The following is a 25,812-nucleotide window of genomic DNA, read 5'->3' on the forward strand; positions in this document are numbered from 1 at the left end:
TGTACTGGGAAGAAGAAGCCATTAATTCATACCTGTAAATGCACTTGCTGATCCAAAGCTAGGCATGTCGAGATCTCCCAATCCTGTCCCCATCAGTTCACGCTGATTGTTGTAAGGCTTGTGTTATGTGAGTGGGAGTGTTGAATTCCTCTAGATAGATGTCTTGAATGGGACATCTTTTAATGTAGGAATGCTGTTCAGCATCAACCAATGCACAACCCTTGACAGAAGAAAGATCCAGTGCCAGTGGCAAAGAAACCTTGATGACTGGGGTCCTCCCTACTGCTGAAAACGTCATCCACCATCAAACTGTTGACATTGTATGGATATTTTCCACCTGATTTGCCATTGAGGACTTGTTTTGGATTGCATTTTGTCTTGATCCTCCCCTTCAAATTTACCATCATAGGTGGCCCTCCCAGAGTTGAGAACTCCTGATAGCATTGCACCCAGGATCAATGAAACACTCAAACCTCTGCATTTCAGCAAGTTAACAATCCACAGAAAGCCAGTAATATTTACAATTAAGAGAAAGTATAGCCATGGAGAGGGTTTTTCTGATGGTTTATTGATTAAGTGGGGACTTTTTTTGTAGTTTCGAGTCTAAGTTACCTCTCAATAGTGCTTAGACAAGATAGCTTTTAATTTTTTTGCTACAATGAAAGTCTAAAAATTGAAAATTTGGTTTGTGACCCTTCCAAGTAGGCACAGGAAAATCAAATATTTTTCTAAAAGTTATTGGTTTCAATGGGGATCTTAACCTTATGTACATCAAGGTTAATGAGGCTTTAAAATAAGAAAGCTATTAGTTGTTGATGTTAAAGCCTCAGCCTTTCTATCTTGAAGCAATGTGAGACCATAAGACTTAGGAGCAGAAATTTGGCCATTCGGCCCATTGAGTCTGCTCCACCATTCAGTCATGGCTGATACATTTTCTCAAACCCATTCTCCTAATTTCTCCCCATAACCTTTGATCCTGTTGACAATCAAGAATTCATCTACCTCTATCTTAAATATACTCAATCACCTGGCCTCCACAGCCTTCTGTGGTAATGAATTCAAGCATTATTAGTGTTTTATCCCGTTGGTAAAAGGTTAGTGCTGCCAATACATTAATGAAATCTGTCAGTGGCTGCTGAAGAATTTGTTGCTAACATCAATAAAGTTATAACTTCACTGGCCTAGGAATATTTTGACAGATATTATCTTATTGTAAAAACGGCTGACATTTCCAAGATATTAAATATCAAACTGTTAAATTATCTCCTTTCCTTGAACTTGCATTGATTTTTTTCAAACATTACTTGGTATCATTTGAAATAAACATACTACTGTATCACACTGACCTATTGGATGTCCAATTTATGGGGGAATTTTGAAATTACTGCCATTTGGACTAACCACTCAAAGTCCATACAATCCCTTTGCACAGACACGAGCGCAGATGTGTTCGTATCAGAATTGTATTGTCAAACCTTTATGATATGAGTTTCACATGTTTAGCAACAACTGTATGCTTTATATTTACTGTCCGATTTCATACTCTTTAACATTCATGTTCAACTTGTGTGATTTCTAACTATGTTCAAGTCAGACAGCTGAGTGAATTTAGAGATGGAAAATATATTTTCAGGAGATAAGGATCATGCCCATGTTTCAAAATTATAAATTGTAAGGATTAATACTATTGTATGTTATTTTACTGCCAGATTGTTTTTAATATTAGGATTTCCGAATTTGGTTACGATCCTTAGAACTAATTATGAAAGGACATTGGAGGTGTGCATTCCACTGACTGACTCATTCTGAGTTCATTTTACACTTCTTTTAACCTGAATCTCAGGAGAAAGGTAAGAAGTAAGAATGTAACTCTACAGAACTGCTCCCTTTAAGGTTCTAAATGTCAACAGCATGATGTAAATAGCCAATTGCTGATCTCAGAAATTCACTGTTGTTCAGTTTCTTCATTTTCAATGTGAATGATATTTATGATGTAAAATTAAACAGATATTTAAAATACAAGTTAGTTTGCTAAAGATTTTGTAGGCATAACTAAAATATCAAATCATAGAATCCTTTCAGTGCGGATAGAGGCCATTCACCCCCATCCAATCTGCACAAACCCTCTGAACAGCATTCCACCCAGAACCTGCGTCCTCCCATCCCCTTGAATCTGCATTTACCATGACTAATCCAATGAACCTAGCACATCCCTCGACACTATAGGGCAATTTAGCATGGCCATTCCACCTAACCTGCACATTTTTGGACCATGGGCGGAAATTACAGTACCCAGAGGAAACACATGCAGACACAGTGAGAATGTGCAAAGTCTACAAAGACAGTGAATTGAACCTGGGTCTCTGGCGTTGTGAGGCAGTAGTGCTATCTGCCCTGCCACCATGCTTCCTGTAAAGGTTTGGAATGACAAACTAGCAGCACATGCAGTAGTAGTGGTATTTGAACCCACACCTCCATAGACACTAGAGCCTAAAGCCTAAATCCAATGACTTAGACCCTTCAACCATGCTACTGTAAAGTGGTGATTTCTATATCGAAAATTATTTTTCTTAACTTCATAATGTAGATAATTATAATAATGTTTGTAATTAAATGTATAAAACAAATTAGAACAGTAGTTTGTAAGATTATTGTCCTATGTTTTACAGAGAGAGATAGACTGTCAAATCCTCTTAAGGATAACAGACCATAGAGTTAGGATCAAAGTAATTGGGAAACCTGGGACTTGTTCCTTACTTCCTAATATCATGAATTTTTTTACATCATAGATTCTGATTAGGAATGTTAGACTTCAGATTTCTAACAGAGTAAACTGTGAGATGTGTTCAAATCTGGTGTCAACCATCCTCATACCAAGCAAATCCAAAGGGAAAGATTTACCAACTGAAAGATGAATTTTAATGCTTTTCAACCTCACTACGTCCTGAGTTGATCAAAGTAGAAGATTGACAGTATCTGTTGAAAATTATTCATGACTGGACTCCCTGCCCTCCAGGCTAATGAATACAACAGACAAGCAACATCGTGAGCCTCCTACTTGTGGCAAATGCAGCCTCCTGCATTTAGAAACAAACTGTCTTTTTCAAATGTTTTCAATATCACACCATTCATTATAAAGACATTCCTCTTTGACAATCACGATCAATCAGAATCAGAACTTCCAACAAAGGACAGGGAAAGCATCCTTTGTGAAACATGTTCTTCTTAAATTTGTATTTTTTTCTAATCAACCTGTTTGGAGATGCTGTTACACACTTCTGGAGCAGATTGACTTGAACCCAGATCTCCTGGCTCAGAGATGGACACACCAGCACTGTGTCATGAGACTCCTAACTATAAAAGTTCAAGGATCTTTAGAAGCCTCCAGTAGGTCAGCATTTACTTGTATTGTAAGAATAACAATTATTTTGTAACAACACTGGTGCTCAACATTTTCAGTTATAACAGGGATTTGTTAAATATTCAACTGTTTCAATTGGATTTACCCCTGTTTGGTAGTACAGTATTTTAGTATTTTGGGATGTATACGAATTCTCCATGTGAACTGCTTTGATCTAAGTTAATTGTCAAGGAAGTGTGCCACTCTCTAAAACGAAAAGTAGGTAATCAATCCATGCACTTATAAACTACTTTTAGACGGGGGAGCATAGATCAGAAGCTAATAGATAAGATGTTGTCTGTCCTCTGACTCATGAAAGCTAAAGGGAAAGAATAGTAACTACTATTTGTGAGGTAGCACAGGGAATTTGTTGAAATGTTTCGACACTTGCATTTATACTCCTTTGTGAAATCTTGAAATCTTTGGTACTAGTGTAAAAGAGAGTTGAAAGCACCCTGCATGAACTTTACACCACTGAACATGAACTTAGATGACAAGCTGGATGGGTTGAATGACCTTTTCTCATTTGCTCTTTCTGATGTTCTTATTTAGTATTAACATATTTGTTGTGAACAAGACATCCAATCTTAAATACTGTGCAGTTGCAATGGTATCTCTGCTACAAAAGGGGTATATTTTATTTATACGACAATGTACATAATTGTGAGGCTTCTTCAATTATTACTTTTAATTTATTAGTATTTATGTCAATGTATTTTGCTGTGCAATATTAATATGTTTATGTCCTTAGTATTTTGTCAATTTTTATATATTAGGATAATGTAATAATAATGCATCTACACTTAGAATAGTCCCTTTTTATATATGTTTTTGGAAACTGCATGTTGGGTGTTAAGTATTCTTTGGTAAGAAGGTGTTCAGAAAAGAAAGGAAAGGAGGGGTGCAGTATTGGTTAAGGACAGTAATGCAGTACTGGAGAAAGAGTTTGGCTAGAGCTAAGGAACAAAAAGAGTACAATCACACAGCCCAGTATGACCTATAGATAATCAACTAGTGGGACGAATGTAGGGAAATAAATCTGCAGGAAAATTATAGAGTAGTTATAATGCAGGACTTCCACTAAATAGACTGGGATACTGACAGCGTAAGAGGCAACAAGGGGGAAGCAATCCTAGATTTTGTTCAGGTGAATTTCCTGCAGTGTTGTGTGTCCAATCAAACAAGGAAAGATGCACTGTTGGAAGTGATTCTTGGAAATGAATTGGACCACGTGAATCAGTTTCTAGATTAGAGTGGTGCTGAAAAAGCACAACAGTTCAGGCAGCATCTGAGGAGCAGGAAAATCGACGTTTCAGGCAAAAGCCCTTCATCAGGAATAGAAGCAGAGTGCCTGCAGCATCTGCAGTCCTTGTTTTTACCGCGTGAATCAGTTGTCAATGGGAGGGCATTTAGAAGACAGCGATCCTTGTATTCTAAGGTTTAAGATGATGGTAGCTAATGACAATGGTGAGTACAGAGTAAGGATAATCAATTGTTGAGAGTTGACTTCAATGGGGCAAGAACAGAACTAGGGAGGACAGACAGGAGTGAAAGGTTGGTGAGAAAGTCTGCAACTAAGCAATGGGTTACCTTAAAAGAGGAGACAGTTCAGGTACAGTCGATGTATATTCCCTCAAAATGGAAAGTTAAGACAACCAAATCCAGAACACTCTGAATGGCAAAGGAAATAGAAATTAAGATCAAGAAGAAAAGGTGTTCTTATGCTGGGTGTCAAGTAGAAACTCCAAGCAAGAACCAAGAGGAATAGAGAATGTTCAATGGCAGGTGAAAAAGGCATATTAGAGAAGCAAAGAGGAAAATCCCAAAGCTTTCCATAACCAAAGAAATAATAAAAGAATGGTAAAGGGAGGAGTAGGGCCAATTTATAACCAAAAAGGGGATTTACATATGCAGGCTGCGGGCATAGTTGAGGAAATAAATGAATGATTTGCACCTGTCTTTACTAAGGAAGGAGATCCTGTCAGGACATGGTGAAAGTGGTGGAAACTCTGCCATTTAATGGATGGAAGAAGTGTTGAATAGGTAGTCAGTACTTAAAGTTGACAGGTGTTATGATCAGGCTAGACACCCTCAAAACAATTCAAGAAAGTAGCCCAGACCCTAACTTTGCTAGTTGTTTCAATTAGGTGTAATGTATTTATTCCAGGAGAGATACAGCTGGTCAAACTACTTAGTTTTTAACAAAACAAAATTTATTTACAGCATTAACGGATGAAACACAAACAAAAGAGAACAGAATACCAAATAACTTTACCTATCTGAAAACTCAACTTAATGATGCTGTTCCAAATATTTGCAACAATCCCCGTAAACATCCCTAGGCACAAAAGGTAAAATCAAACACAGGGTCTTCTAGGAGAGGTGTCAGAGAGAGAGAGGTGGATCAGCACAGACCTGCTTCTTTGAGTCCAGCAGCTTCAAAACTACTTGACTACTTTCAGTGAATAGCCAGACTGCCAAAAACCAAATCAGAGAAAAGCTGAGCTGGAGAAGTGGCCACTCCCCTTTCATTGTACAAATGTCTTGTTTTTAAACTTGAAAGCCTTTTGACTAAGGCAGTATCTGTTAGCTATAATCAAATTGGCCCTAAAATACATCCAAGGCCAGACCTTTGATTTTACGACCTCCTGACAAAGAAAACAAGGATAACATAACCTTGTTAGAGGAGCGTCATCATCATACCTCCCTCTTAAAAGATCAATATCCAAAGGTGGCTTCATTTTAAAAGCCCTTAATCTTATACTGTTAGTACTCTACAGCACCCACATACATTATATTGAAAATAATCATGCAAACATGCACTACTACATTTTGTTTCAGTCTGTTTTCCTCCTGCGACCAAACAACTCCATTTCTCATGCAAGTCTCAACAATGCATCGGCAGTCACATTTTCTCATCCTGCCACATGCATAATTTTCAAATTGAATGGCTGTAATAACAAGCTCCATCTAAACAGTGTGGCATTTTTGTCCTTAGATTTCTCTGCAACTTCAATGGGTTATGTACAGTGTATATGATTGTCCCAGAAATGTTACTGGTTGCATAAAGATTGAAATATTGTAATGTCAACACTAAGCTCAAAGCCGCCATCTCAACTGTCAAATATTTCTGCTGACGAATGTTCAGTTTACTGGAGAAATATCTGATAGGTCTTCCTACCTTCTTCTTGTCTTTCTACAAGAACACAGCACTGACACCCATATCACTTGCATTGATAGCAACCTTGAATGGCTTTGCATAATTAGGTGTGGCTAATGCCAGGGCAGTGGTTAACACTGCTTTCAGACTGTCAATTGCATTCTGACTGTCCACTGAAACTTCTTGCCTTTCTTTAGGACTACAGTGAGTAGAGCAGCCTCGCTGCTATAATTTGGTAAGATAAATTGCATTCAATCCCAGGAATCATAGTACTGCTCTTTTTATCAGTGTAATGGGAAACTCCCCAATTACATTTGTTTTGTATCCCATAGGGCCATTTGTCCATTCCAATAACATGGCCCAGGAAGGTGATTTGGCTTTGGCAAATTCACTTTTAGCCAGGTTTATCACCAAGCCTGCCTTGTGAAATCAATCGAACAAGTCTGATAAATGTTGCAAATGTTCCTTCCATGTATGACTAAAAATCACCAGGTCATCAATATATACTAGACAGTTGGGTACTCCAGCAATGACTTTATTGGTTAGTCTCTGAAATGTGGCTGATGCATTTTTCATGCCAAATGGCATGACTTTAAACTGATACAGTCCATTTGGCATTATGTAAATTGCCTTTACTCTTTCTGACCTGTCAATATCCTCTGAGCAATTTCAACTTAGAAATATAAGTTGCTTGTCCCACCTTTTCAACACAGTCTTCCAAATGTGAATCAGATATGCATCTGTGTTTGTATCTGCTTTGACTTTGTGATAGTCCACATATAACCACTGGCTACCATCTAGTTTTGGCACCATTACTATGAGTGAGCTCCAGTCACTATAACTCGTCTTGGAGCATGCCTTCAATCTTCTTTTGAACCTGTGCCAACTTTAGAGGGTTATGCCTATCAGGATGTTGCTGAATCGGAACAGCATCTCCTATATCTACATCATGCACAATTAGGTGAGTAGTTCCCAGCTTATTTCTATGTATCTCCCTATGTGATAGTAAGAATTCTTTCAGGTCATTTCAATTTTCCTCTGGAAGATAACTCAATAATTTATCCAAATTTTTGACAGCTTCCTCATTGTCCAATTTAATTTTAAGGAATGTCCAATTCAGAATCCTCTGAACCTGGTTCTTCCCTCTTTGCTGTAACCAGAACACTGTCTCCTTTGGCTTTCCTTCCCTGTCAAAATACCTTTTGAGCATTTTCACGTGACGCATTCTGTGAGATTTCTTTCTGGCTAGAGTCCTTAACAAATAGTTCACCTCACTCAATTTCCTTTTGACTTGATAAGGTCCACTAAACCTTACTTTTAAAGATTCACCTATCCTTGGAAGTAACACTAACACCTTATCCCCGATAGCAGAATTGCGAGTTTTTGATTTCTTGTCTGCTTCCTGTTTTATTTTATGCTGTGATACTTTTAAACACTGTCTAACCAACTTCCCTGCTCTATTTAATCGTTCCCTAAAACTTGACACATAGTCCAAATATGTGGTCTCTGAATTATGACTTACCAATTTCTCCTTAATCAATTTTAGTGGGCCCCTTACTTCATTCCCAAAAACTAATTCAAATGGACTGAATTTGGTCAATTCATTTGCTGCCTCTCTGATCGCAACATGCACAAACGGAATTCCCTTATCCCAATCATCTGGGTAGTCATGATTATAAGACCTGAACATGGTCTTTAATGTCTGATGCCACCTTTCTAGCGCTCCCTGTGATTCTGAATGGTACTCTGTAGATTTGAATTGTTTTATTCCTAAGCTGTCTGTAACTTGCTTGAATAATTTTGTTGTAAAGTTTGACCCTTGATCTGATTGTATCTCTGAGTAGTCCATATATAGTCAAAAAATTTGAGTAATTCCTCTACAATCCTTTTAGCTGTGATAATGTGTAATGGAACGGCCTCTGGAAATCTAGTTGACACATCCATTATTGTTAACATATATTGACTCCCACATCTTTTTTGGTAGGGGTCCTACACAATCAACTAAGAATCTTGTAAAATGTTCCTCAAATGCAGGAATAGGTATTAAAGGTGTGGATTTAGTTACTGCCTTTGGTTTTACAACTACCTGACATATATGACAAATCTGGCAAAATTCATTGACATCCTTGTGCAGTCCAAACCAGTAAAATATTTTTGTATTTTAGCTTGAGTTTTTCTCATTCCTAAATGACCCCCTAGTGGTAGCTCATGTGCCATCTGCAACACATCCTTTGCAGGCAAGGTAACTTGATGAATTTCTGCCAATTTCCCATCTGCCTGAATATGTGATGGTCTCTATTACCTCATTAAGACATCATTTTTAAGATAATAACATTAAGGGATGCTTTCAGATTATTTTTTCGTGTATGCCTTTGATACAATTGCTTTAAATTTTCATCATTCTGATGTAACTCAGTTAATTTATCTGAGCTAAAGATGTCTGCTTTGTTACCTATCTGGTCCTAGCTGCTGTCCACCATCCGATCAAACAGGTCTCTGCTCATTCTCCTTCAACTTTCTTACCTATACTCTTTGATCTCTCCTGTTTCAACTGGTGACTTTGTCATCTCGTTACCATACAGTTAGGAAAAATCCCAGGATATGTTACCTGCAATAGTTCAGTTGCCTGGGTTTCAACTGGCTTTTCAACCACAGTATGCAGCATTCTTACCTGTGAACCAGCTATATCATTAGCAAGGATAAATTGTGTTCCTGGAGCTGAGAATTTGTCCAGTACTCCTACCACGACTTCTCCACTCTTCAATGGACATTCTTAACCTCACTCTACATAATTGAGCGCTTCTTGTCTCACCATGAATTCCCATTACTAGCACCTTTTCTGGAAATAGTCCTTCAGAGGTACATATCTCCTCATCTTTCAACATCACAGATCAAGAAGATCCAGTATCTCTTAATATTGTAACCTCTTTACTTGTTGCTCCTGGCCTATGCGAGTAAACTTTACGTTTGCAGGTATATGGTTTAAAAAGGTCTGGCACTTCCTCCTTAACCAACCCTCGACCAGCTTGTAGATTTGGATGCAGCTTTCTAGCTTCTACTGTGCTTTCCATTATCACTGTAACAAAATTCATTGCCTTATCTTGTTTTCCTACACCTGGCTTCCCAGTGCTTTTCCTAACTCACCAACACTGATTTCATATGTCCTACTTTATTGCAGTGAAAACACCAGAGCTTTTTAACTGCTCTTTTCCTTTCAAGGGTTTCCTTTTTACCCTGTGGTAAGTTATCCTTAAGATCTTCACCGAGATCTACCTTTCCCTTTCCATGCAAGGATTTCTGTTTTCTCTAATTTCTATCCCTCACGGATTGAAATTGATTTTGGAAGCCAAACTTTGATTTATGGACCAACTCATAATCATCAGCCATTTCAGCTGCTAATCTTGCCACTTTAACTCTCTGCTCTTCCACATGAGTTCATCCTACTTCAGAAAATGGATTTTTGAACTCCTTAAGTGCCAATTTCTGAAATTCAAACTCCCTCTCTTTCTTTCTTCCATTCCTCTCTCACTCTTTCTCTCTTTCTTCTCTCTCTTTCTTTTTGTTCTGCTGAAGCAGTTCATTCTTTTTCTTTTTGCTCTGCTAAAGTGATTCATTCTTGTTCTCATTCCTCTGCTTTTAATTGTAATTCAAACTGTTTCATTTCTGGTGTTCTTTCCTTGTCTTTTGCCTCTAACTCAAGCTGTTTAATTTTCAATTGAATTTTAGCCATCTCTAAAGATTCTGATTAGCATTTCCATCAAATTTAAATGCTGAGCTGTTGCTGTAATTATCTCTCCTTTCCTCACAGAAGGAGGCAACTCTAACCCCAACTTGCCTGCTAATTCCAGCACCTTGGCCTTAATCACCTTTTGTAAAACACCCAAGGTCACTTCTTGTACTCCCAGAAAACTCTTGGTGACTGAAAGAGCCATTACTATCCCAAGTACTGTTTAAACCAACCAAATTCAATACCCAGAACAAATGACACTAACACCTATCACTTTGAGTCCAATGTCAATTTGGAATAATTCCTGCATAGAGCCCCCAATCTGGTCAGACACCCTCAAAACAATTCAAGAAAGTAGCCCAGACCCTAACTTAGTTGTTTTAAGCAGGTGTAACATGGATATTGCAGCTGTTCAAACTACTTAGTTTTAAACAAAACAAACTTTATTTACAAGATTATTGAATGAAACACAAGCAAAAGAGAACAGAGTACCGAATAACTTATTGAAAACCCAACAGGTTATCCCAACTTAAAGATGCTGTTCCAAATACTTGCAACAATCCCCGTAAACACCCCTAGACACGAAAGGTAAAATCAAACACAGGGTGTTACAGGAGAGGTGGATCAGCACGGACCTGCGTATTTGAGTCCAGCGGCTTCAAAACTACCTGACTACTTTGTGAATAGCCAGACTGCCAAAAACCATATCAGAGAAAAGCTGAGCTGGGAGAAGTGGCCACTCCCCTTTCATTGTACAAATGTTTTTTTTTAAACTTGAAAGCCTTTTGACTAAGGCAGTATCTGTTAGTTATAATCAAATTGGCCCTAAAATACATCCATGGCCAGACTCTTCGGAACCTGTGTGTTTTGACCTCCTGAAAAAGAAAACAAGGATAACATAACCTTGTTAAAGGAGCAACATTATCACACAACGCATCTAAACCAGATCTGATGCATTCAAGGATTTTGAAGGAAACAAGAGTGGACTTTGCAAGGATACTGACTATAATGTTTTAGTCATCTCTCAACTCAGGGGAGGTGCAGAAGATTGGAAACATTATGCCTCGGTTCAAAAGGTTGAAGGATAAGCCCAGTCAATGTAACTTGAGAGTGGCACAATGGCGACATGGTTTGCACTACTACCTCACAGCACCAGGATCTGGGTTCAATTCCAGCCTTGGTGACTGACTGTGTGGAGTTCACACATTCTCCCCATCTCATCCCGGGTTTCTTCCAGCTGCTCCAGCTTTCTCCCACAGTCCAAAGATATGCAGATTAGGTGGATTGACCATTCTTAATTGTCCATAGAGCCTAGGGATGTGTAGGTCATGTGGTTTAACCATGGAGAAGTCAGGGTTACAGGGATGGGATTGGACTGGGTGGAATTCTCTTCAGCGGGTCAGTGTGCACCTGATGGGCCAAATGGCCTGCTTTCACACTGTAGGGATTCTGTGATTTAGAATTTCAGTGGTGGAAGAGCTTCTTGAAACATTTATTATGCATAAAATTAGTAGTCCTGCGGTAAAAGCTGGGCTGATGAGGAAGAGCCATAATGGATTTCTAAAGAAGAAATAATATTTAATGAACTTGCTGACGTTTTTTGAAGAGCTAATGGAAAGGTTGATAAAGCTGATGCTGTTGATGTGATGTAAGTGGACTTCCAGAAGTGATTGATACAGTGACGAACAATAAACAAACTTTATAGCTCAGGGAATAGAATAGACAGTAGCAATGTGGATACAAAATTGGCTGAGTGATAGGAAATGGAGAATAATGGTTAATAGATATTTTTTGGGCTGGCAGAAGATTTGTAGTGGACTTCTCCAAAGTTTGGTATTTTCCTGATATATATTAATGATCTTCATCTTGATGTTCAGGGGACAATGTCACAGTTTGCAAATTATATGTAGCTTAGAAGCATTGTATGTTGTTAGGAATACAGTGTAGAATTTCAAAAAGACATCGATAAGTTGGTGGAATGGATAGATGGATGGCCAATGAACTTTAATATGGAGAAATCTGAGGTGATGCTCAAACCGAAAATACAAAATCCGAGGCATAATTCTAAAGATGCAGGAGCAGAGGAAACTTGATTGTAATATGCATAGATCACTGAAGGTGGCGCAATGGATGGATAGAGCAGTTAATAAAGCATACAGTGTTATGTTAGAGCCCTGGTCTCTCTGGAAAAGGAGCACGTGGTGTCCAGCGACACCCTGGAGTTGTTCAGGGAGAGGTGGGCGCCACAGGGAGTGTAGTGCATTATTTCCCCCTCCAACTCTATTTTGATTTGATCCCTGCCTTCCCCTTTACTGTTTGATCACACAGCATTACCCTTTGATGTGAAGTGCACTGCTTGTCACAGGCTACTCGGGTGTTTCCTTTCTTCCTGGTGGTGGAAGATTCATGCACCTTGTGTCTCTCACACCTGCGCACACACCACATGGGTGCTGGGAAAAAAATAAGCACTACCGCAGTTAGGCGGTAGTGTGGGGTAAAGGAAAAGAATTTTTTTTAAAAAGCAGATGGTGGAAGTGAGAGGGGACGGTGTTGGACAGAGTCGGGAGGGGGGAGGTGGGGGATGGGGGAAGTGAGAGGGGACGGTGTTGGAGGCAGGTCTCACATGCTGTGTGCTGCTGCAGTCTCCTGAATAGGCAGCCGCCTTTAAAACTCCGAGCCCCAGAGGAAAGGCGTTTAATTGATTTTCCGAATAATCAATTATCCAAACGAAATAGTGCCCACCCGTCACGTTTGGCTAATCGAGTTTCCACTGTACATTAGAAAGAGTTCAGAGGAGATTCCCAAGAAAGATTCCAAGGATAAGCAATTTAAGTTATAAGGATAGACTGGCAAGGTTGTGTCTGTTATGGTCAAGAGAAAAAGCCTCAATGGAGATTTAGTAGAAATGTTCAAAATCAAGAAGAAGCTAGTGAGCATGGATGGGAGAAACAGTTCTCGCTCATAAAAGGATGAAGGACAAGAGGGGACAGATTTAGAGTGATTCACAAAAGAAATATGTGAATTGCAAAAGCTTTTTGGTACAATGAGCAGCTCAGGTCAATGAATGCTTGCCTGTAATCTTGATGGAAGCAGGTTCAACTGAGAGATTCAAGAAGGCCTTTGATGATTATTTGAATACAAACAATGTGCAAGGGTATAGGGAAAAGACAGGAGACTGGCTGTGTCATTGATGCTTATTTGGAGAGCTAGTGCAGAAACAATGGGCTGAAATCATAGAATCCCTGCAGTGTGTAAACAGGCCCTTCTGTCCAATAAGTCCACACCAATCCTCCAAAGGGTAAGACACCCAGACCCATTCCCCAACCCAATTATCTGATATTTATCCCTGAACACTATGGGCAATTTAGTATGGCCAATTCACCTAAATTGCGCATCTTTGGATTGACTTTGGAGAAGAATTCCTTCTGCACCATAACACTTTTCTGATTCATTGCCTGACTTCTGTTCATCAGTCTACACAGCAAGGTGATTTAAGATAACATAACAACCTCCACTGCTGCGAGCACAATATAATAGTGTCTTAGCATGATCTGTTGTTGCCATAATGCACATAATAGATTTTGGTTGGTTATATAGTGAACAATGTTTATAAAAATATAAGTTGAATTTGAATAGACTTCTTTTTTAAAACCATGGATTAAAAATGGCAAAAGTTACTACTTTAACAAAGGTGCTGTGGGAGAAGTTTTTGAAAACAATTGCCAGAACTCATAATGTACAGACTATTTCTCAGAAAGGTCATCGCAGGTTCATCTGATCCTATTCTCATTTTGTATGTGTGCTTATGCTTATGGATATAGACCTTTCCAACAAGTCCACAAAATAGCATTTGCAAACAGTTTCTGGGATTTTTACCTGGGGTTGATATTACCAACTGCAGCAGCATGTAACATGCAAATTGAGGATCTTTCGATTGTTTGTGTTGAGACTTCCTAACTAAATTTACTCAGCATTTGAGGAGTGTTCAAGAAATTTTGATGAGTCTGTAAAACTTAGCCATTGACCGAAAAAAGGAGATTAAAATGAGAAACATGATAGTCCGTAACACTCAGCACAAATAGGTCAGGACATAAAAAGTAAGTGGCAAAATCATTTAAGAGCGGCATGTAAAATGAGTAAGTGAGTTCTGATACCAAGGATAAAGTATACCAAGGAAGTTTCAAGAAGATTGATAATGTTTTCATCCAGCTTAAGAATTAGAGAAGCAGCTAGAGCCAAAAATGTGCACAGTCATCATCTAATCAAGCTTGGTGATCGACTTTCAGATTTACCCCTTCACAAAAAAAATATCAGAAGTGGCTGAAGGCTCTCCAGTATTGACATATGTCTACAGGCTGGATGTATTGCTTTGGGACTACCCCAGGGTATCACAGTGGTAGTGAAATTTAAGGTTTAGATTTAATTCCCTACAGTGTGGAAACAGGCCATTCGGCCCAATTTTGCACGATTGGTGACATAATGTGTCTCAATCTTTTTGGATGTCAACTACAGAAATTAGATCAAGAAGATATCCAAGATATTGTTGAATAGGTAGAATTTAGTGGTAATGGCCTTTAATAGCAATGTTTCCTATGGTCAAGAGGAAACAGTGGCCAATAGCTCCAAAGAAGCTCAACCAAATTTGGCCAGAACAGAAGAGTGACCAAATTAAGCTATGCCCTCCTTCACCAGTACTTTATTGAAGGATGGCAAGATCAAAAGTCCAGCGAGTTGTCGAGAGCACATTCTTTGAGCACTGACAGCATTACATAATCGTGGATGGTTTACTATTGTATGACAAAAGACTTTATTTTCAAATTTCACTTCAGAAACATGTATTTGAAAGAAAGTAGCAAGGACACTTATGGATTGCAGATGTTACAGTCCTAACTCAGTCAGCAGTATGGTGGCCAAAGATCTCAAAAAAGATTGAATATCCCATATCTAAATGTGAAGTCTGGAATTATAAAAAATTGACAAGTCTGGAAAATGCTCCTGTTATCACCGAAGGCAAATCAAAAGCAAAAACTCAGTGAAATGTACAAGAGGAAGCAAATACTAGAATGCATGAGAACACAACTCAATTGAGACCATTCAGGAATCGTCACTGGTCATTTTCAGATGACAGTAAAGCCAATGCCAGTGACAAAAATGGTTAAGTAACATCTTTAAGTAACATGGCTGATAGTCTGTAAAAGTTTACTTCACCAAACAACTACAATGGGCAACTGAGCATGTTCAGCCTGATCAACAACTCTAGGATGATCTGAATATGAATTCACGTGAGCTAAACCAATGTCTGCTGATTGAGGACACAGCTTAAAAATGTGTTGCTGGAAAAGCGCAGCAGGTTAGGCAGCATCAAAGGAGCAGGAGAATCGACATTTCGGGCATAAGAAGGGCTTATGCCCGAAACGTCGATTCTCCTGCTCCTTTGATGCTGCCTGACCTGCTGTGCTTTTCCAGCAACACATTTTTAAGCTCTGATCTCCAGCATCTGCAGTCCTCACTTTCTCCTGATTAAGGACACAGTCAAGAAGAAGAACCTGCCTTGTAAAAACATCCAAAATACTGAAAAATAAGGCTACCTTTATTATTAAAAAGCAATTGCTTGATCCAGAAATTCAGCAAGAAACTAATTATGCCACAGACAAGCTGTTTTCCAGGATGCACATTCACAAGATTGAAGCAATCCCAGGTGATCATTTGGGGCAACTATCTTGAGTTAGCTGAGAGGAGTTTCTCTGTGAAGGAAATTTATGAAATTAAATTCCTTCAGTTTGGGTAATGAATCACAACCATTTTTATAAAGAAATACTTTCTTCAGAACAGATTTTACAAGAGATAAAGTGTTCTCTTGTAAAATGATCAACAGAGAAATGATCCACAGAACAGAATCCAGATCTACAGTCTTGAAACAAGCGACCTACTGTTCCTCCAAGTCTGAGAAAAGTGTTTTCTGAGAGAAGTGAGAAACGTCCGGAACCTGCATTTATAAAATCAGAGACATGAAGGAGACTAGGTGGTAATAACTGTAATGTAGTTACATGAATTATTGTATAATGGATTTACTATGGAGAAAAAGGCTTTAGAGAAGATGTTGACTTTCAATGTAATAAAACGTCCCAAGGCACTTCATAGGAACATTATAAAAGACAGTATGACACCAAGCCACATAAGGAGACATTAAGTTAGATGACCCAAAAAACTTGTCAAAAGGTAGGCCTCAGAGAATATCTTAAAAGAAAAAAATAAGGTAGCGAGGCTGAGATGTGCAGGGAGAGTATGTTAGAGGTATAGAGACAATGTAGCTGAAAGTATGGCTATCAAAGTACCAAGTAAATAAGTGCTAAGCAAGCCAGCTAAGTGCCTTAAGGTGCGTCCTGTGTAAATACATGAGACGCATATATGTCCCAGCAGGCAAAGCAATAGCCAGAACCATGCAAGTTATTAAGTTTCCCTGAGTTCCGTAGTGAAGCCCAGAAAGGCTAATGTGGTATATGCATTGGTCCAAAAGTAAGCGTGATGATATGGTAACTGTAGTTTGACAATGTCCACTTGTGCAGATAAGGTGTGGAAGAGGACAGTGTTCACAGAGCATGCAGAGACACTGTAGTGAAGTTGTACTTGTCTGAAGGCCCAGAGAAGCAGGTGGCATGTTGTTGCCACAGGTAACTACTGTGACTTTCTTATCAGGAATTGGCACTGCCTAGATTCTCGTGGAAGGGGAGGAAAACTGAGAGAAGTAACTATTGCAGGCAGTGCAGACCTGCATGTCAAAGTCTCCCTGTATGTGGATGATTTCATCATTTTGAGCTCGGATCTGCTGTCATTGCACAGACTCATGAGCATCTGTGACCAGTTTGAACTGGCCCCACAAGGCAAGAGTGATGCCATGTTCTTTGGCAACTGGGCTGACTGAGCCTTTATCCCCTTCACCGTCAGGACAGATTATCTGAAGGTACTGGATATATGGTTCAGAGGGGCCAGGGCGTATGCAAAAACTTGGAGCATATAGCCAAGGTGAGCCAGAAACTGGGATTATGGGAGGACCACTCTCTCCATTGCCAGTAAAAAAAAATTCTGGTCATCAGGAATGAGGTAATATTGGTGTTGCTGGCCTACTGCCCAATCCTGAGCCACTATAGTCACCCAAACCATTTTCCACTTCATCTGATGGTCAAAGATGGACCATGTCTGCAGGGGTAAAATGTACAAAACTCTGGATTGGGAGGATGTACCCTACACCACCCTCGATGGCCATCTTTGTATGTGGCTGCGTCAGACACCAAGTGTCACTATGTACTGAGGTTCGACCTGTCCCTGGTGTTGTGAAGGATACGTTTGGCCTTGGTATTGTGCATGCTTCAAGTTTTGGACCGTTCGTATCACCAGTCCGTTGTGGAAAATTTTTTAGAGAAATATCTTTGACCACAAGTTCATCAGGAAGTGGTCAGCACATAGTGTCCTCGAGATCCTGCAAATAAATGAGAGGGTGAATACAGTTATGTGGTTCTCTGAGCAGACTGTCAAAGTCATTTTCCAGAATGCTTTATCACCAGAACATTTTAACAAGCATCATGACATCGCTTGGTGTGGTGGAAAGAAAACCAGTGCCCATCAAATCCTTCATGCCCACCTGGTCTCTGTGTGCCACCATATGCTGCCCTTAGAGTGGCTGTGCTGGTGATGAGACTGTCACACATCTGCTGGAATGTGCCTTCACAATGAAGGTCTGAAGGGAGCTGCAGTGATTCTTGTTGAAGTTTGCCTCAAGCAGCTCCATGATGCAGAACTCTGTGCTCTAAGGTCTGTTTCCTGGACACACTAGGGTCAACATTGACTGCACCTGGAAGACTATCAACTTGAAGGTTATGGCTAAGGATGTGTTTAAGTGGTGTACCTGGAATATTAAGGGGAGTCACTCACCAGTCAAGAGGAAGAAGGTACTTTCCAGTCTGAAAAGGGTGAGGGTGGATGTTGCCTTATTACAAGAAACACACCTAGATGATGCGGAGCATTTGAAACTGCAACAGAATGGGTATGACCAGGTTTATTTTTCATCCTTCAATACAAGGACTAGGGGGTGGCCATTTTAGTTGGAAAGAATCTCCCATTTAAGTTGTTAGAGTGTATTAAAGATACACATGGGAGATTTCTAATGCTTAAAGTTCTGATACATGGGGAAGAATATGGGATCTTAAATGTTTACTGTCCCCCGGCTCACCCCCTTAAGTTCTTGATAAACACATTTTCTAAACGGAAAGTTAACCTTGCATCTCAACATATTATCGTAGGGGCGATTTCAGTTGTCTAATAGATCCTACAGTGGACAGATTGCCCAAAGGCCCTCTGATATCTTCTTCATGATCTAAGCAATTAAGAGATTTGTATGCTGAACTGGGATTGGTAGATGTTTGATGGCACCTTCACACTACTGGTAGGGACTTCACGTTCTTCTCTAATCCACATAAATATCATAGCAAGATTGATCTTTTTCTGACCTCCGCAGCGCATCTGGGCTTGGTGGTGTCACGTACAATTGGCAATACCACTACTTCTGATCACGCCCCAGTGTATTCATTGGTCAAGAGTAAGGATACTAAAGTAGGCTTGAGGCATTGGCGACTGGACCCCTTCGTCCTCCAGGATAGCAAGATTACGGAATTCTTTTCTACTGAATTCAGGGCTTTTTTAGACATTAATTCAGGTCTGGCCAGTAATCCATTCATTCTCTGGGAAACTACTAAAGCCTATGCTGGGAGTTATTTCCTATTCAGCCAGTAAGAAACGGCAGATGGGTGAGCAGCAATGTTCGCTCGAGACACGTCTGAAAGCAACTGAAAGGGCATACTTTGACAGGGCCTCACTAGCTAAACTGCAGAGAATCACAGCTATTCGGACTACATTAATTCCCTGCTCACATGGACAGCCAAGAGAGAGCTTACATTTGCAAGTCAAAGGCCATTTGAGCATGGGGATAAGCTAGACAAGTACTTAGCATACCTCGCCAGGAACAGGAGTGCTCCCCAAGCCATGACCTGGACACTGGAAATTTAACCCATGATTCTAAAAGGATTAATGCAGTATTTTGAAAATTTTACTCTGAACTATACCAATCTGAAAGTTGAGAGGATGGGTGGGCTATGAATTTGGACCTTTCAGGAGTGCCCCTGAGCAAGAGTCTCTCCTCCATGCCCCGTTGTCAGAGCAATAGGTGCAGGAGGCTGTGGGGTGCCTGGTCCTGATGGGCTCCCCAATGAGTTCTCTAAGGAATTTATAAGTATGTTGTCAGGACTGATGCTTAGTATGTTTAATGACTCACACAGTTGTGGCCTCCTCCCACCATCTCTAAGAGAGGCAAACATCTCTCTCATCCTTAAAAAAGGAAAGGCCCCATTTCACTTCTGAATGTCAACTTCAAAACTCTACCTAAGACTTTGGTCCTAAAGCTAGAAACTGCCCTCCATCACTAAAGAGGACCAGGTAGTGTTCATAAAAGGTTGCAGATCAACAAATAATGTTAGGAAGTTACTTAATATGATCCAAGTATGTCTACAGCGATCAGTACAAGGATTGGTGATTTCTTTAGACGCAAAAAAGGCATTTGACCGGATTGAGTGGCCATATCTTTTTTATACTTTAAGGGGGTTTGGCTTGGGCGAGGCCTTCATCAGATGAGTAGCAATTTGCCATGGTCTTGTCGCGGTCCTCACCAATGGTGTGTGGTCAAGCAATTTCCATACTTATAGGTGCAGTCAACAGGGCTGTCCCTCATCATCATTGCTTTTTACATTGGTGATCGAACTGCTGACAGAGGCAATACATAAGGATCCCAATAGATCCGCTTTGAAAGTGGGGACAAAGATTGCATTGTATGTGGATGATGTTCTTGTCTTCTTATCAAACCCAACGGTTTCAGTGCCTCATCTGATGCAATGCATCAATTTATTTGGTGGTTTTTCGGGTTACAAGATCAACTCTGCGAAATCAGAGGCCATGCCCATGGGTGGTCTCCCGAGAATGCCTGATCCTCAGGGCGAATCTCAGTTTCCCTTTAGATGGTCGCAAGAGGGCTTTCTCTACTTAGGTATATTTAATAGTCCCATCTTTGATCAATTATTTAAAAGTAATTTTGTCCATTTATCCGACAGAATCAAACAGGACCTTCCTAGATGGGAGGCACTTCCGATCTCTTGGTTAAGTCGGATAAGCCTCATTAAAATGAACACTCTGCCCTGCCTACTGAATCCTATGTGAATGCTTCCTCAGCTTTTGACTAAGCAAACATTTAGAAGACTGAACGGCTGGTTCATTTCCTTTATCTGGTATCGCAAGCGACCCCTAATTAAACTGACTAAACTGCAGTTACTTACAGGCTGGGAGGAGTGGGCCTCCCAGATATCAAAAACTATCAGTTAAGCTCACTGCTACCTTATGCGAATGACTGGGCCCGGGGACCCTCACTCACTTTGGTTGGACATCAAAGCATCTCAGGCAAGGTTGCCTCTTATTAGCCTGCTGTTCTTAGACAAAATGAGAACAGTTAAGGAATATTGCCATAGCCCAATAGTCATTAATATTGTCAAGGCGTGGAGGGCAATGCGTCAGAGTGAGGGCAATATTGCCAAAACATAATTTTTACACCCATTGTTGGTATGCAGGTTTTTCAACCAGGGATGATGGACTTGGGGTTTAAATCATGGGCAGCTAGGGGTGTGTCTTATCTGGGTGTTTTATTCAAAGGGGACATACTGATGTCCTTTGACCAGCTGGCTTGGAAATATGAGTTGCCTAGTAGGGATCTCTTCTGTTTTTCCCAAATTAGAAATTTCATACAAAAAGAGACCACGCTTCCAACTGACTCTTATAGGTCCAACATGGAGAAGAGGGTGCTGGGTGCTGAGGGTACACCTTCTGTTAGCAATGTTCATCACCTATTGGGAGAAAGTCCCTCGGACGAGACTGAACAGCTCTGTAAGGCATGGGAGATGCAGCTGGACGTTGAGATCTCTTCTGAAGTATGGGAGCATATCTAGGAAAATGGAAGAAGGATCTCAATTTGCCAGAGAACCCTTGCCTTAAAAATGAAGATTCTCCACAGGGTCTACTTGTCTCCAGACCGCCTCACAAAATTTAATGTGGGAGCATCTCCAATGTTTCCTAAATGCAAATGAGCATGGGCACGCTTACCCATTGTCTCTGGTCCTGCCACAGACTGCGGGCATACTGGAACGCTGTGTAGATAAAATAGAGAAGGTCTTGGGGACAGAGGTGGAGATGGACCAGGTATCTCTTCTTGGCCTTATAAATTCACTTTCATTAGATGCACACAAAAAAAGGCTTTTGAATATCCTCACTTTTTGTGCACGTAAGAATATCTTGTTAGCGTGTGTGTCTGATAATCCCCCGAGGTTGTTGGGCTGGCGTCAGCTAGTCATGGAGCACATCACCTTAGACTTTCTTACGAGTATGGTGTGCCATAAAACTGAGAATTTTTATAAGACGTGGTGGTCCTTTTTGGACTACCTGGGCACTGATTTGTCCGCCATACTAATAAGAGCCTTTATAAAGCCATAGCAAATCTGTTTAATGAATCTGGTACCCAGAGAGGAGGAACTACAAACATATGAGTATGTATCAATTTATGCGCTCGATGGTCAAGGTCTATTGCTTTGTTTCGTTGAGCTGTGTTATTATTACTACTGTTATGATTTTCCTTTTCTTTAGTTAGTTATTAGTTCTTATTTATCTGTGTAATTACTGGGTTTATTTTAACATTGGTTTGAATTGTTTGGTTTTGTATATGTTGTAATATTTTTAAAAAATTATCTTCCTTTTGTTTTCAATAAAAAATGTATTTTAACAAATAACAGAGACCAGTATGCTTGCCATCAGTTCAATCCTCTGGTATTCAGGATCTTTTGCAAGTATTGTGAGAACATTACTGTATTTCCACAGTTCAGATTCTTAGACAGTTCTAATGTTAGTGTTCAACATTAATTTAATGCTATTTTAGCATTACTAGTATCCCCTTAGTAACCCACACCACTCAAACGTAACTTAAACAATCCATTATTATATTGCAATCTAGGATGTGAACATCTTTTTCATATTCCACATTGAGTTTAGTACTGTGAATTATTACAATGAAATAACTGAATGGTACAATCTAAATAAAACCTGTTATTGTTAAATCTTTCCATGTGGTACATATTTTTGAAGTTTATATCTTTTTCTCTTTCAATGGACTGTACATTTCAGTTGAACTGAATGCATTAATTTACTACCTTGCAGTTTTAGTTAAAATTACCTTCCCTTGCCTTCCCTTTGGACCTCCATATACTTCTAAGTTCTGTAACCTTCTATTCTCCCAAGGCTGCCTTGGAGTACCTCCAGTTTGTAATATCCATACATGCAAGTCTTACACTTAATGTACTAGTGCCAAAGCAAAATGGGCAGTTATTTTGATCTTGATAACCTGAGCTTTTTTTTTCAAGAGCATCTAGTGACTGCAAACCACTCCCAAATACAAAGAAATGCCTCAGAAATTGACCCATTACTGATGTTTGGATATACTTGTTTAAATCACTTCTCCACAGGAAGAAATGAATAGTAGCTTTTACAGGATAGATTAAACATTGATCCACCCAGGTAGCAAAGTTTCCGATGATTTGGACCTGAGGCTGTCTGGGTGCAATGCCACAGGAAATCATTTCGGATACGTAAATGGCAGGAAAAGCAATGACAACATTCATTTACATGATAGCTTTAATGTAGTAAAATGTCTCAAGACTCTAAACTCCCCAGAATTTCAGATAATGGTAAATTTGGTAGCAACTATTCTAGATCATTTTGAAATTTTTTGGGAAAACTGGCCCAGTTAATGACGAATACAATCTAATGCGGATAATCATAAGATATTCAGATTTGAAAAAATTCTCATGTTAAATGTCTCCCAGGATAACACATTTCAAATATCTAGTAATATATCCAGTTCTGGTCGCCCAGTTATAGGAAGGTTTGAGTTATAAGGAAAGACTGGATAGGCTGGGACTTTTTCCACTGAAACGGAGAAAGTTGAGAGACACATTGATGGAAGTTTATTAAATAATGAGAGGTATAGATGGAATAAATGGTAGTTGTTTTTTTCCCTAGAATAAGGGATTACATTTTTGAGGGGGCACATTTTTAAAGTGAGAGGAGAGATTTTAAAAAGACATGAGAGACAATCTTTTTACATAGAGGATGGTTTGTGTGTGGAATGAACTTCCTGAGGAAGTGGTGGATGCGGGTGCGATTACAACGTTTAAAAGACATTTGGTTAGATACATGAATAGGAAAGGTTTGGAGGGATATGGGCCAGGAGTGGGCAGGTGGGACTCATTTAGTTTGGTGTTCTGTTTGGCATGGACTGATTGGGCCAAAGGGTCTGTTTTTGTGCTGTTTGATTCTATGACTAAGGAATTCATATCGAGTGCAAGTTGATGAAAAACTCTGTCATGTGCTGATAGGAAAGTGATTTGGGCTCATTGAAATCAATAGGTCGTTTCCTTGTTTTACAATGTAGAAAAAGGATTCAAGGTGCAAGATTCAATTGGTAAAGATCAAGAGAAGTGATATTATTGTCTAAGTCACTGGTTTGACTCCATCAATTTTGTAGTGTTACTAGTCAGCAAACCATAGGAAAAAATTACAGACATTGACACAGTACAAACAACACAACTAACGGATAATATCAGATCTTGAGCACTCAGTTATGAATAAAGGTTAAGGGAGTTAAGCTGTTTTTTCTTGTTGAAGAGGACCTAGAAAAATGAAGGTTATCTGGCAAAGATTTAAAGCTTAAATACTTTTGGATAAGGTTTACGAAGTGCAGAACATAAATATAATTGTAATTTCAAGGTAAACAGAAATACAGGATATTTAAAATATGTTATCCTGCGAAACATTTAACATGAGGAATAAATATATTCAATAAATAATTAGATGCATTTTTGGCTAAATATAGGGATGTGCCGTGAAAGCAAAAATATGGTAATGAAACATATTCAAAACAGGAAATTCATTGGATAATTTTGTGCTTCCAAAATTCCTACATTTCCTCCCAGATAAATCAGATCCAATGGATGTATTTTACTAAGAGACTCTAGTGCAAAATATAATTTTATTGACTTATTACTTGTTAAAGGTGTGGGTTGCAGTAGTGCTCAGCTTGTAGAAATGAAAAAAGATGGTAAACCTCTGCTCCTATTGCAAATACTCCCTGAGGGGACCCAGCAGACCTTGTCCTGTCTCTCAAACGCTGGCAGCTGTTTAATAGACTTACTGTTTAGAAAAAGGCTGTGTGAGACACAGGGATGTGATAATGCCTTTGTCACCTGCTGGTGTGAGTGAGATGCCTTGAATAATTTTGGCCTGCTCTTTCAACGAGTTTGGCAAGTCACACAGGGTCAGGTGGTGCAGCTTCCTTTGAAGTGCCAAACACAACTGAGCTTGCTTAATGGCTACTTGAGTCTCCTAGGAAGTTGGAGCACCCAGTCCTTGTGATTGTTTAGTCTAGAAAACCATCTTTTGGCACCATTCGTTGTGTAAAGAGTAGTATATTTATGATATTACAGTAACATGATATGCATTGGGTCATTTTTTTTGTCTACTTCAGATACAACAACTACATCTGTTTATGTAGCTCCTTTAAAGTAATACAATTTTCCCAGGCTCTTCACAGGAACATTAGAAACAAAACATGGTACCAAACCATCTTGCGTGATATTAGACATATGATATTAAGAAATAGGAACAGGAATAAGAAATTGGACCCCTTGAACCTGATCTGCCATTCAACATGATCATGGCTAATCCAACATAGCTCATGTCCACCTTCCTGCATTTTCCTCATAACCTTTGATTCCCTATTTGAGTCTACCTCTTTCAGCCTTAAAAATATGCAAAGACTCCAACCTCACAGCTCTCTGAAGCTAGGTGTTCCAAAGACTTTCAACCCTCTGACAGAAAGAAAATCCTCCTCATCTCAGTCTTAAATTGGCACCCTTTGTTAGGGCTTGTGACCACAAGTTAGTCAAAGAAGTAGGTTTTGGAGAGTATCTTAAAAGAAAGGTGGAAACAAAAGTGGAGCACTTTCAGTGTCAGACTAGAATTTACACAAAGCTCTTCTGGACAAGTACTTGTGTGATTTCTGTAGACATGATATATCTTGATTCAGCTAGGTTTTGACAGTGGTGCACTGTGATTTTCACATCATATTTACTCTGATTTTGATATAAATTGGTTCAAAGATCCCAAAGGATTCAATATTTTATGTTGATTTGATCAGTAATGTTCATCTTCAAGTGAACATAATTTATCAGGGAGGTAAATGAATGATCCCTTAAAATATGCATTCTTATTAATACAGGGCCTATTAAATAGCTACTATAATAAATTACGTATTTTATTTGGGTTTGGTGACTTCTCTCCTAAGAAAAGGAAAGCTATTTAACTCACTTGGCTAAGGGATTCCCTTTA

The 25,812-nt window shown here is 39.4% G+C and overlaps 1 protein-coding gene and 1 long non-coding RNA gene across 10 annotated transcripts in view; both read left to right on the plus strand.

Annotated features, from left to right (window-relative positions):
- The window catches only part of fto (FTO alpha-ketoglutarate dependent dioxygenase), a 416,196-nt gene that overhangs the window by 200,172 nt on the left and 190,212 nt on the right, over nucleotides 1-25,812 (plus strand). The gene's annotated exons all lie outside the window — the stretch shown is intronic.
- On the plus strand, nucleotides 609-22,749 carry LOC122558428. Its single transcript, XR_006314128.1, has 3 exons — nucleotides 609-1,850; nucleotides 2,790-3,391; nucleotides 20,442-22,749. It is a non-coding gene; the product is annotated as an uncharacterized LOC122558428 (long non-coding RNA).

This window comes from Chiloscyllium plagiosum, chromosome 17 (genome assembly GCF_004010195.1).
Source record: "Chiloscyllium plagiosum isolate BGI_BamShark_2017 chromosome 17, ASM401019v2, whole genome shotgun sequence".
NCBI classification, from domain to species: Eukaryota; Metazoa; Chordata; class Chondrichthyes; order Orectolobiformes; family Hemiscylliidae; genus Chiloscyllium; species Chiloscyllium plagiosum.